The sequence below is a fragment of the Nothoprocta perdicaria genome, unplaced genomic scaffold (assembly GCF_003342845.1).
Source record: "Nothoprocta perdicaria isolate Ctin4 unplaced genomic scaffold, notPer1 scaffold_9, whole genome shotgun sequence".
Lineage (NCBI taxonomy): Eukaryota > Metazoa > Chordata > Aves > Tinamiformes > Tinamidae > Nothoprocta > Nothoprocta perdicaria.
The window spans coordinates 529,753-543,367 of record NW_020456198.1 but is presented as its reverse complement, the minus strand read 5'-3'; the positions used below and the strand labels follow the sequence as shown (position 1 = coordinate 543,367).

Below are 13,615 nucleotides of genomic sequence, written 5' to 3'. Positions count from 1 at the left end.
TTCTATCTTTTTCATGTAGACAATGCAAAGGGGATATTCACTTTCATACATTTATTTGCCCAATCAGAAAAAAATATATTTAGTCAACACTACCCAAAATTAAAGACAGATGGAAAGCAAAGTGTTGCAGGCAGCACTACGATATAATGAATGCCAATTCATGTACAAAAGCATTAGGACTTTTCCTAAAAAACCAGTTGCAGAACTGAATGGTCCAAAAGCCAAGAGCAGTACTTGAAATCAGTACTTACTTAAGAGGTAGGTTTCAGAGGCAGGCTATTCTCTTATTCATTTAAAGTAAATAAATAGAATCAATGTTTACATATTTCTCTATGAAAGAACACAAATGTGTTTTCTTGCAATGCAGGCTTGCCTTTTTAAACAAATATTCTTTAAGCAATATACTTGTTAACTTTGGGATTTAAGAGAGCCCCAATTGATGTTGTTCATATCGATGATATTCATCACTGGTATCAATGAAGTATATATCAATTAAATAATCCTTGAATTTATTGCAGATCACAGTAACAGAAATGGTCAGCAAATAATAGCTTCCTGAATGTCTTAAAGAGAAGCGTTTTATTATAAAATGCTTATGTAACAAGATGGCTAAGCGGCCTAATAGTTGTTCAGAGGTATAAAAAAAGATACTGTTAAAAAAGATAATAAGCACTCATTCTAGCTGAAATCCAGCTCTGCTCCTTAACTACAGTCTCAATTCCAGTAGCTTGAAATGGGGCATCCTATGACAAAACTGACATGGTAATGGGTTCATTTTATGTCACTCTGGATGTTCAGGGAAATAAAAAGGTTGTGATGAAGCATAGCTGCTACTGGAGGGACTTCCTTCTGTAACTATGCCCTTGATTTGTCCTTTTCATGAGCCTTGGTTGGCAGCATGAGAAGTAACGAAGCGCACCAGCTGTTCCTTCTAGTACACTTTGGTTTCTCTGCAACTATCACTTCCTTCCTTATTCAAAGATGCAACTAAATTTTAGAAGAGATGGGAAAAACAACAATAGATGGAAGGGAAAAGATGTAAATCCAAAGCACTGGCAGAAAAAGCACCATTCCATCACCCAGAGAAGTGACAGTAATTAATACAATACCCAAACTTTTCAGGAGCTTTTTAAAGAAATATTGACAGATGGGCATCAATAGATGACTCCATAATACAATTTAATAACTTCCTTAGAGGAAAGCAGAAATATTCCTGTTGAAGTCTTGAGATTCTATCTAGCCTGTATAAAGTGAGTTTTTCCTTAAATTACGTAGTAGACCTGACTAAACTTTGAGAGATTTATATGGTCAGAAAGATAACCATTAACATGAGATAAGGAAGATTTTCACTTAACTCTGCTATAACTAGCTGTGTAAATACAGTGTAAATACCAGAAAAAGCTCAATTCCAAACTTGCAGTATTTCAATAATATGCAATATTTGCCTATAAAATAATAACCTTATACTACGCATATCATTAAATTTATAAATCACATTTTACTTCCTTTTTTCCAGCAACTCTAAGATTACTTAGAACACTACAGCCTGGCTTACTACAATAATGTAATTTTCTGCAACAAAATATTTTAATGTCAAACAGTAAGTGCAAAAGAACCTTAAAAATAATTATTTTTGAAATGCATTTTTGAAAAATAGTACTTGAATTTTTCCCCCAGTCCTTAACATAAAACTGATAACATAAAACAATTTCCAAGCATAAAGTATTAAATGTAGGCAGATAAAGGATCTCCTACTAGTCTTTATAATAGAGGGGGAAAAAAACCTCAAATGTATACATATATGTGATACGATGTGCACCAATAGCTCTTAATCATTTTCAGTTTGAATGCCTTTCCTTAAAGCATTTGTTTTTTAAAGTACAAAAAATAGATTTAGCAGAAATTATTTTCATCATGTTCCATATGTAACACACTTGTTAAACAAGTTCAGTTGGTCAAAGAGAACAGTAACCTAGGAATGCAATCAAGCTATACTGTGCACTATAAATTACCCTAGTAAAACAGATATGTATATACTTCAGCCCACATCAATACGCTTGGTAGAGATACTAAATAAGCCAAGATCCAGAATTGAGCTTTCCCCTCCATCATCATTCCAGCTCAGCAGTGATCTGTGCTTTACTTGTAGCAGAAAATAGCAGACAAGCTTAAACTGAATCTACAAAAATGTAAGCGTTGACTACATAAAAGCAATCATGATTCAAGCCATAGCTATGCATGAATGTGCAGTATGGTCACAAACTGCCCCATCAACCAGCTAACTGTTGCTCCTCTGCATCAGCAGAAACAAGATCAGGCCCAATAAAGGCCAGGACATCTTCATCACTCTGTAGTGGCACTACCATTAGCTGCCTTGTTCCCAGGAAAGCCTTACTTCCACAGCTCCAGATCCTGCTGGTGTGCTCTCTAGTATCTAAATAGTTGAAGCTCCTTACCATCAGTGAAGCACTGGAAAGTAGCTGCATAGCAGCCACAGACCATTTTCCAGAGAGCTGTAGGAATAGCCTCAGGCCAACCTAACTGAGGGACATGAACAAAACAGGCAGACAAAACACCTTTCTAAAGTAACTGCATAAGTCTTACTTCCTTAGGAAGACAGGATGAAAACAGAGCATTTCATTACAGTTAGAATTGTAAATTATGGCTTCACATTAGTCACAAGAATCCAGTTCCCCAGTTTCTCTACGTAAAATAACTCTGGAATAGTATACCATTAAAAGAAAAAGAATTTTTACTACATATTTTACTCCATAAGAGGAGATTTCAAGTAGTACAGTGTTTTCCAACCCAGAATTTCATGTCTTTTTTTCTGTAAACGAACTGTGAAAATAAGTATGCTGGTAAGCTAAACAAAATTTATCATTTACTGACCTGTTTTGGATTGGATTAGATGGGATTGCTTCTATGTAGCCAAGCGGCACAATACACTTAAATGATTGTTCTGACCTCAGTGCAAGTGAAGAAAACAGCAACTATGTTTTACATTAAGCCACATCATGGAAAACTAGTTGATTTTCCTACCAATTTACTCTAAAGAGAGACCTATGGCTATAAACAGCTGTGTTTATTGGATTGTAAGTCTCACAAAAAGACCTAAATACGTTGAGCTATAATACTGCTCAGAATTGTCAAAATCTACTAAACTGAAACATATCCTCCAAATTACAAACATGACACTATGATTTCAGTAGAGGTACAGAAATAGTGTGATATTTTAAAAAAGGAATTAGTATACCAAAAGTGAAATGAGGAATAGCTGTTTTCAAAACTACTAATGCAGGGTAGTCCATCATGGCTTGGTTTTAGATAGAAAAAGTGAAGTAACCTAGGTTAATCCAGGCAAGTTTGAATTAGAACTCGATAGCTATAACTTCTCAATAAAATTCATTACCTTAAGCTTAAACAATAGTAAGTGGTTAAATGTCTGTACAGGTAAATACTTGCAATTCTAGCACTGTACTGTATATTTGCTATTCTGTAGAAAAGTAGTAGGGACACGAAGCAGTTTTGAGATGTAGCATTTGCATGGTCATAGACAGGATTTTGTAGGAACATGCTTGAAAGGAGTGGAAATTTTACAGATGGGAATAGCAAACAGATGCAGAAAACAGACTTTCATGTAAAAGCTGCAGGAATAGGCAGAGAGGAGGGGGAAAAAAAAAAGTTTTAGTCAAAATATCCAAGCAACCTTAACACCACCAGACACATACTCATTCCACATCACTGTGATCCTTCAGATGAGAGAGGAGGGAAGGAATCTGGCAACAAGGAACCACTGAACCCGGACAGTCCGAAAGAATGCAACATTACAGAAGTGCTGACTAATTTTGGGGAGAGAGCAAATAAGACAGTAAGGGGAGAAAACTAGGGAATGAAGTGTCATCCAGTAAATAAGTGATCAGTATGTATCCCCTGCAACAAGCCTAGCTACCTCAGTTTTTATCTGCTGTTGTCCAAAGCACTTGCTCACATGCTGCCAGCCTTGTTTCCTAGGGGTTCACCAAGCCAGGAGCTCTGCAATTCTTTTTCATATAACTTCATATTCCACACTCAAATACTAGAGGACACAGACAGAAACTAGTTCCCTCTTGTTTGTGCTCAGGATCCTCAACGCATTAATATGCGTGCACTACCATCAAATACTGTCCATTCTCACAAGAAAAGCTTCACCAGGAGACCACAAACAGCCTTCAGGCATACTTTGGCTCACTGTTGAACACAACCTCTGTAGCTACAGCTGCTGTTTCATTTAGCTAGATATGCAGCACTTTTAACAGTTAATTATTCCTTATATTAACAGATTCATAGTGAACTATATCTCCCGTTTCTTTAGGATAAGCAGAAAAGACATACTTTCAGCTAAGAAACCCCATAGTTGATCTCCAGCATAAGCCAATGCTAAAATTGATAACGAGATGTAAATGCCTGCAGGTGACCCAAGGAACTCACCAAATAGAGGGTGAGAAGGTTATAAAAATAACACATTCAGAGCTGAGCACAGTTAAAGGACAGGGGCAAACCTTTAAACCACAGCTGAACATCATGAGTAGATTTTCAAGTCAATAATATTTCAAATTAGAATTCTACATTATAATAGGTATTACACATATTCTGGCACACAGCTTTTCCAAAGTGCCTTTTCCAAGTTCATTTGCCAGGTATTATTATGAAAAGTCTCTTGCATAATCAATAGTCTTCCAAGAATTGCTCTCCATATAGAAAGAACACTATGTAAACATTAAAGATGCACCAGTATTTTCATTGCTATTACAATACTATCAAGAATTGCTTGCAACTTTCCATCACATTTTTTTCTAAAAATGGGAAATATATCACACTCGACAAACTTAGCGTGCAGCTCAAGCTAGAGTCCAAATCACTTTTCCAAAATGTAGCAGTTTGAGGAGTTTTCTTATCCTTCATAAAGTCTTGTATTTTGTTGTGAGGCATTCACATAATATTAATCACTATTTTTTATCATGCAAAACAAGCACTTCAACCAGGGGAAACAAACAGAAGTAGTCTATCACTTTTAGTTATCCTCTGGATCATTAGCAAAAATAATGATGCCTGACCAGTTTGTACCCAGCTATACTGCTGGATCATATCACATCAGGAGCTGACTGATCTCTCTCAAGCACATATAAAAAATGGTATCTGAACTTAGATGAAACAAGTCTGGCACCATATTTAGTGACAACAGGGCCACACCAGTAAACCAGTAGCTCACAATTGGTAAAGCACGAATAACAAAAGAGATAATATTTCTCCTGCCCTGCAAAAGCAAATCACTGTAGTTGAAGAATAAGCACCCAAGCAGGATAGAGCAAGCAAAAATTAGAGAGAAAGTGTAGGAAAGACTGTGTAACAGGAAGAGAATTCTGCCACCCCCCCCACTATTCTGATGGAAAGATCCTGCCTCTGTCAAAATGCAATAGAAATCGAGGAACAACTTCACTTTAGGATGAAAATACATAGTGTTCAAAATTGAATTAGAAAAGAACTAAATAACCTGAAGGACTTTTTCTTTTTTTTTTTTTTTTTAAACAGTATCTGTTTCTAAAAAGGTTTAGGGTATATAATTAGCTAAGAAGGCAAATCAAAGTTGTTTGGAGAGCATTCTCAAAGCATTTTGTACATTAAAAACGTATACATGCCCTGAATGGTGTGCAGGAGACAAAAAAAATACACATACAAACATAGGTGATTAAAAAAACACAGCAAAGGAAAATAAATAAATCCGCAACTCCGCTCGGGAGGTTTGTTGTAGTTAAACTGTACAGCACACACTACCATCCGCGGCAGCGTCAGGGACAGCATAAAAAGCTCATACCCTGAAGTTGAATTTCAGAGGATTATTAGCACGGCGCTCAAGTTAGAGAAACGCAGCCTTACAACTTCAGCAACTCTGCAGCCATGAGAATTAGTTATCCATGGAGGGAAAGGCAATACAGAAATATCAGGATTTCCAATAACCCACGGGAGGGCTCGAGCCCGCGGCGGGCCGGGCGCTCGGGAGGCGCTGCCCGAGGCGGCGGCTCCGCCACCCGCTCACCTGGGCGCCCTCCCTGCCCTCACACAGCGGTTAGGGAAGAAGGGGTTTATTAAACGCCTCCAAATGCAGAGAGCGCTTATTGCGAGAGCGCCCGCGCTAGGTGCGGAGATGCAGCGAGGTTCGCTGCCCGGGAGCGCAGAAGGAGCGAAGCCCAAGAGCGGCGGGAGGCTGTGCCGCGGGCGCTGCAGGAGGATGCCTGAAGCGCCGGTACTGCACCTTGCCAGAAAGGATTCTTTTAGAATAAAAGAAAATGAACTTGACAGCAAACACATCTGCAAGGCAGCAAGCCACCCCGCTCCCGCAGAATAAGGCGCCCTTCCCCACGCAGTGTAAAAACCAAACGTACGCACCGGGAGGCGCCAGCTCCGCTCGCGGGTGACGCGCGATACGATCTGCTGTGAACGCCGCGGCTCCTGCGGGCGGCCCCACTCCACTCTCCCCCTGCTACTCTCCGGGCGGCCGTTTAACGGTCGCCGCGCAACTCCCTCCTCCTCCACCCAGACCCGGCGCCCAATTAACGGTCGCCGCGCGCCGCCCGCTCCAGGTGCCCGCTTAACGGTCGCCTCGCGCCCTGCGCAGCGCGGCTCGAGCCGCCGCTAACGAGCCCCAGCGCAGGGCTTCCGCGGGGCGGGGGAGCCGCGTGCCCCTCGGAGCCTCTCCTCGGCAGCCGGGGACCGCGGAAGGCCCCGCCGCTGCCGCCGGGGCCACCCGAGAGCGCAGAGCCCAAACGAAGTTCCGCAAAGTAGCCCCCCGCCGCCCTTCGCCGGCCCACACACCTGCGGAGCCCGCGGCGCGCGCAGCACACGCGTGTCCTGCGGCTCCCGCCGCCTCTTCTGGAGCGGCGCGCGGGGCGGCGCGGGGCGGGGCCGCGCGGGAGCCGCCTCCCGCCCCGCCGCTCCCCGCCAGGGGCCGCCAGGGCCCGCGGAGCCGCGCGCCGGGTCCGCGGCCGCTCCGCGGACAGCGGGGAAGTTGGCGCGCGGGAGACTAAAAACTCCAGCCCCTTGCTGAGCTGCAAGCCCAGGGAGAGAATCGGGTTCGCGCGGGTCTCTGCGTAGGAGCCACATGCAGATTTTATGGACTCAGGTCCAGTGACATGAGGAAGGACTTGGCCTTGTGAAACTGTTCAGCAGCTGCCCCAGCTGTGCTGAGGTCTCCCCCAAGTGGAGAGCTGAGTTTCTCCATGAGTAATTTTAAAGATGCTGCTATCCCATCTCCATTTCCATGTGTGGTGAAATGCAGGAATGTCCTAGCCAGAGAAACTTCAGCACCCCCTTCTTTGGATATGACTACACACTAGGCCAGCACCCGCTGAGCCAGACTGAACCAGGAGGCCTGGGCAGACCCGTCTTTAGTCCCCTACGAACCTGGGAGTCCTTGCACCTAAGGAACATCCGTCTCTGAAACGCGGTCACTTCTGCAATGACATGTGGCACTGCTCTGAGGAAGGGACGTGGAAGCATTAGAAAGACTACAAGCTTTGTCTTAACTGGCAGACTGTGACCATCAAGGACGCACAGCCACGACTGAAGGAGGCAGTATCCATGAGCTGAGCACTGACCTTGCACAAAGATGGTTCAGCTGGGATTGGGCGTGGGGTAGGAACAGGCACAGAGTCTATTACTGTATCTTGGCTCATGTGTGGGAGGTAATGAAGTACGGTAACTACTGTTAGGTATCCAATAGTCTGCTTTGTACTTTTGCCTCGAAGATAATGTTAACTTTTTAAATTATTGCACAAAGTCTCATGATAGGCTGACCCAGCCTTGATCGTACAGCAAATTGCAGCGTAGCACCTCCAGGTGCTACATCCAGCACCACGGACGTTAGCACCTCAGCAGGGCATCTGTTTGGTACCGACCAGGAGGAGATCGGAAATGCAGTTGATGGCTCTCTTCCCTCTAAATATTTTAGCTTCCCCAGAGCATCCGGATTCACACGTTCCCTGTGCCTGATTCACTTGGGCTTATGAGACCTGACAAGATCATAGACCTGTGGCAGAGTTTTCAACTGGGAAATATGTGCTTTAACTGTGCTTTGTATAGGAAGGGTAGCCTGTGTTTTTATGCTTGACCGACCACAGTCATCCTTTAAATTCTGAAAATGCCTTTTGCAGTTTGCCCTCCCTTATGACCTTGTCTACCTCCAAAAAAGCCTCACACTTTCTACTTCAACCAACTAATACAATGATTTTTTTTTTCCAGTTTCAGTAACTATTTAAATTGAGGACTTCAAACTCCTTCAAACACAGGTACCAAACTACACTACATAAAATTGCAGTTTTTTTGAAGATTGTCAGAGAAACACTTCCTAAGATCAAAAAGATGACTCTAACCTTTGTGAAGACAAGTAAAAAGAAAGCATTCTTTCTCACTCTTAGTAACACAGACATGTAGATACAGTGGTGTAGTAAGTATTCCAACTTTTCATTTCAGGAAACACAGCAAATGAGTAAAAGCCTAGAGTGTTTACTGAAGATAATCGATTTGCAGACTCTGAAGCTAGATGGCCTGGCTTCATCCACTCCCTGCTCTGATGATGCCCTTCTGCTACCCAGGCCTTCTGGATGTTACTGTAATATACGTGTTTAATAAAAACAACCTAATTGAGTGTCCCACTCTACTTCCAACCTAATGATTTTTTTCATTTCTACTTGTCATCCAAACATTGCTGTGGGCATGTCTCTGATTAGATGAGATGTTTCTAAACTGGTTCCTAAATGGTTTCTGATTCCTAAACTGGTTTCTAAAATGGTTCCTAAAGATTAAACTAAGGGAGTGGGGGAAACCTTAAATTTATGAGTGTAAGCAGGTAAATGAATATAAAGATAATGAAGCAAATCAGCTAAGAAACTCCATTTTGAGAAGAAGGGAAACTCTCCATTAAGGAGAGCCAAACTTACCCCCTCTCCATCCTGATGGCAGCTGGCATAGACCTAAAACTACCAACTGAACTCTTGTTCCCATTAATTACATGCCCCCTCAGTTCTCTATGCCAACTGCTGCAGTTGCTATGCCTACTTCCAAGGAATATTTCTCTGATTGTGTTCACATGTTTTCAGCATGTGAATTGCCTATATCTGTTGTGTACACCACTATTGTCCCCTATCTGCTTTTCCTCCAGAAAAATAAATCATAGCTTGTCCTCTGGATGCTTTTGTTTCATAAGACTCTCTTAGGTGTTAGCAGAAGTGCCATCTAATTCACCTTAAGCTGAACTTCTTTTGTGAAAGAGCTATGAAGCACTGTCAACATGGAAAACAGTCCACTGGACTAGATGGACCGTTGGTCTGGTCTTGCTACTGACATTCACAGCTATTTGTTTCTCTGGAAGCAAAGAAGATACTCCTTAATCTGAAATGGCCACCAGACCCTGGAATATTCAGGATTCAAAAAAGCATATTTGAAAATATACTTTCTGTCTTTCCCATTATAAGGCTGTATAACCTTCATTTTCCATCCATGCTTTCAGGTATAGTAATGTCAGTAGTCACATTACATGGAAAAAAATATGATACTTCATATGCAGTTAAATGATTAGAAGATCTTCTTTTCCAGATCTTTTTATAGAATTTTATCTAAAAATAAGTGTTCAATATAAATTCAATAATTATTTTTATGAAATACTTCTTCACCAACATTGATACACACTTATCTGAGCCCTTGCTCTGCACACACAGTTAATAGATTTTGCATTTTTTTCCAAGACCGGCGTTTGCTGAATATGTATATCACAGGATAATGTGCCAGTTCTTCAAAGCACAGAGAGACTCCCTGAAGTGGCAGTGGCAGAGGAAAAGCTGCACTCGCACGTGTGCTTGGTCCACAGCCATTTCATGTCGCTGGTATTGTTAATATGGAGCCAACATCACAGAAGCTACTCGTGCCCACAGCCATCTGTATTTTATCACTGTTTTGTATAATCCCACCCTCAATAGGTCAAGGAACCATTATATTAAAAATTATGTTATATTGGAAAGTTATGTTCTTATAGGCATCCGGCAACAGTCAAGCCCAATTTCAATGAAGTAAATGGTAAACACTTCTTCTAGCATCAAATGCGATCAATTAAATCACCAGTATCTTAAAAATCCCCTTTTGTTGTCTCCATGAGCGCCTGCTAATAAATGGAGAGCATAGCTGGTGCTGGAGCAGCAGGAGGGAAGAGCTGGGAAGGAGAGGCTAATGAGAGGCCCCGTCTGTATTAAGAAAATTAATTATGTGACTGGATTAAACTGCAGCACTGAAAGCCCTGCTTCACCCTGACACAGGCTATATGCATTAAAGGTTTACACAGCGTAGTAACTACAGCAATGCTGTTGTACAGATGCATAATTCCTTAATGCAGCCAGGACCTAGATCAGGTCATAGTAACTAATACAAAACTGATAAAAAGAAACTGAATTACGTGCAATTGTACTGGAGAGCATGATACAGAAAGAAAATGATAATAGGAAGGTTAAGTACCTTGTGAGTGCAAACTGATATAAAATATCTTGAAATCAGAGAGGGAAAACTAAAATGGTGAGAGGATATCACATATACTTGTATGTGATGGATGGAGGCATAAAAGCAATCTATGAACCATGGGAGTAAGAAGAGAGTGAGAGCATGATCTTTTCAGATGGACAGCTGTTTGCCTCCTAGAAGAGAGCAAGTGATTGAAGGCTAATTCTGATAAACAGGGAAATTTAACTTTTGATTTTGCTTTTTTTCTCTCCTCATCCAGGTTCTGTTTAGCTCTGTTTCTGTGTGTCATTGAAATATTTGTGTATTAATAGATACTCATTTTAATAGCATTGCAGTAATCTGAACATCTGCAGCTACTAGACATTAAAATATGATTACTTCCCCATATATCAAATTATTTTCATGGTACTCTATCTGATTTTGTCACATTTATTAAATGCAGTGGATCAGTTTTTATCATTACCTATTAATTGGCAACCTTGAGCTCAAATGTTAAGCAGAAAAAAGCCTGATGCCTGGAGGCCTGGCAAGCAGTTCAGTGGAAGGCAAAGACTTTTTATGGCTGTCCTAAAAGCTAAATGACAGGCTGTGTAACTTTCCTAATCAAACAGAATTAAATAGAAAATTAGATTCTTTCTAATCCTGCCATCCTGTGTTTGAACAAACTGCTTGATATACTGTTTAACAGTTTACAAAATATAGAGCATTTTCTAGGCTAGTGGATTTACTTCTACCAAAAAATCCACCTTACATTACAGAAATCAGGTACTTTGTTGGCTTAGAGCACCTAGGATTTTTCACACAGCATAAAGGTTCTCATAGGATGAGAAACTACTGCTCCCTGAAACATCCTTCTCTCAGACTTACTTTTGGAGAGGTGAGCACCCAGAGGATAAATTCATTCAAAGCCCTCTAAAACGCGATTGCTATGATCAGGTAACTGTTTACTTACTAAAGGGGAGCAGTGAGCTCCCACAGGCTGCTCCCCTCCTTCCTTTTTTTGTACCCCCAAAAATTTACAAGAAGACTTATTTTTACAGTTATTTTTCTTTTGGTGCAATATTTTTTTCCAAATATAATGATGAATTTTAGTTATCTTCAATAGCTTTCAGTTCTAGCTGTGAAATTTACGGCAACATAAACATCGTAACACACAAGTGTTAGCAATGTTCTTCATCAAACCATCCATCAGTTAATATTTTGCACACAGCACCTTCCATGGAATCACAGTGGTGGTCTAGCCCCACAGCTAGAATTAATTAAGGTCATTTTATGTTTCAGGTTTCAATACGATAAAGTAGTTTCAGGTTTTAATATGAAGTTCCCTTCATGAGTTACATCAGACAACCAAACCATGTCTGAGACGAAAGATATGTGCATTTAAGCCTAAACTTTATCAACAGTATCAGGTGTAGGCAGACAAAACAGCATATATAATGCTGACCTATGAAAAAAACAAATTGAAAAACAGTATACCTGAAAGATAAACAAGACAAAAGAGTGTCCTAAGAGCTTTAGTTTGGTCACACATTTCAGACAATATTTGGTTTGTCACTGTGAGAACATACACATTATGTCTTGGTTAAAAATACTTTTCTAAATCAAGAGCTAATAATTCTAAGATCTATAAATACTCTGATGGGAAAATTGCACCAGTAATGAATACAAATGGGTCTATGCAAATTTACTTCGAACAGAAACAAGAAAAAAGTGTTATATAAATGACCTCCAGCCAAAATGGCATTGCATCTCCACATGAGGGTAGTTGTGTAGCTTAACACATCAAAACCAAATTTAAAAATCCTTAGTAAATTCTACGATAAAAAAGATCCATGCCAGAGTATTCAAGTTTCTGGTATTGCTGACTACCAGACTCTCCCAGTTCATGGTAATTATGCTAGAAATCCTTTAGAATGGTATTGCCATCCAACAAATATATCTCTAAATACAAATCTAAGTCATACTCCTTATAGCATTTGTGCATACCTATTTTAGGGTTGACATTTTTTAAACATAATATACAAACCTAGAATGTGAAATAAACAGTTTCCAATTCACCTTATATATAATTACACAAAGTAATCGATACCTAGAGAAACCTCAAAACACAGTGTCCAGGGAAACTAATAAGAATTCTGTCGTGAAAGGCAGCCTACAAGTACACCATTATCTTTCCTTTTATTATTATTTTTAATCACCAACTACTTTACATTCAATGCCTTACCATTTTACTGTTTTCGGACAACAATTTCTATTCTACAAGGTGAACATTATAGGATAGTAAAAAGGGTCCAGAATTGGATGTAATCTGTTCTGTTTAAAGGAAAAGTATTGCCAGTCCCACAGGCAAGTGGGATTCTATGGCCTGGGACTAAGGGAACAATCCTTATGAATTTAGACCAAATACTTCTTACAACTAGGTAGCTGCTTTCAAACATTAAAAAAAAAAAAAAAAAAAAAAAAAAAAAAAAAAAAAAGCTATAATGCCTTTCGAGCTGGTACTGTTTTTAGGTTAAAGTTTGGAAAGCATCAATGTGAAATTTTGATGGAGACGGGGAATTTCACACATATCAGGGATACAACTGCTAACTTTCTTCTGCTGCTCAGTTTACTTATATGGAATATTTAAAAATTGCATGCACTAGAAATTCTGTAGCACTTGATCCAAAAACAAGTGACAAGTAAAAAAGTATCAAAGTTTTAAATCACAAAAAGACTCAGAAACTCAAAAATTTTTTCGAAAAGTTTGCACAAAGTCTGCTGGGGCCAGCTATTTTCCAGTATAGACATTACTCTCTCGTTCTCTATATGATTCTTATCCCTTCTAAGACTCCTGCAGGGCCAAGGATATCCGGCTCACTTCCTGGCCACAAACTTCCTGAGGATGGTTTTGTTGGGTCTTGATACTTTTAGCTATGTTGATCCTTCTTGTGACCTTATCACGAGCAATGATTCTATCCACAGCACTTACGTTCCTGCATTCTTCAATAATTTTATCAAAGTTTTTGACAGCAGCGTGCTGGCTGGCTAAAAGATAACATCTCTAACTTCAGGATTAGTATAAAACCAACAC

General features: G+C 40.3%; 1 protein-coding gene across 1 annotated transcript in view; it reads right to left on the bottom strand.

The window, feature by feature from the left end:
- CNTN3 (contactin 3) overlaps nucleotides 1-6,484 on the bottom strand; it is a 75,580-nt gene extending 69,096 nt beyond the window's left edge. The window contains exon 1 of the mRNA XM_026052508.1: nucleotides 6,427-6,484. The gene's annotated coding sequence lies outside the window, so the exon portion shown is untranslated. The remainder of the gene's footprint in view (nucleotides 1-6,426) is intronic.
- Nucleotides 6,485-13,615: the final 7,131 nt, after the last annotated feature.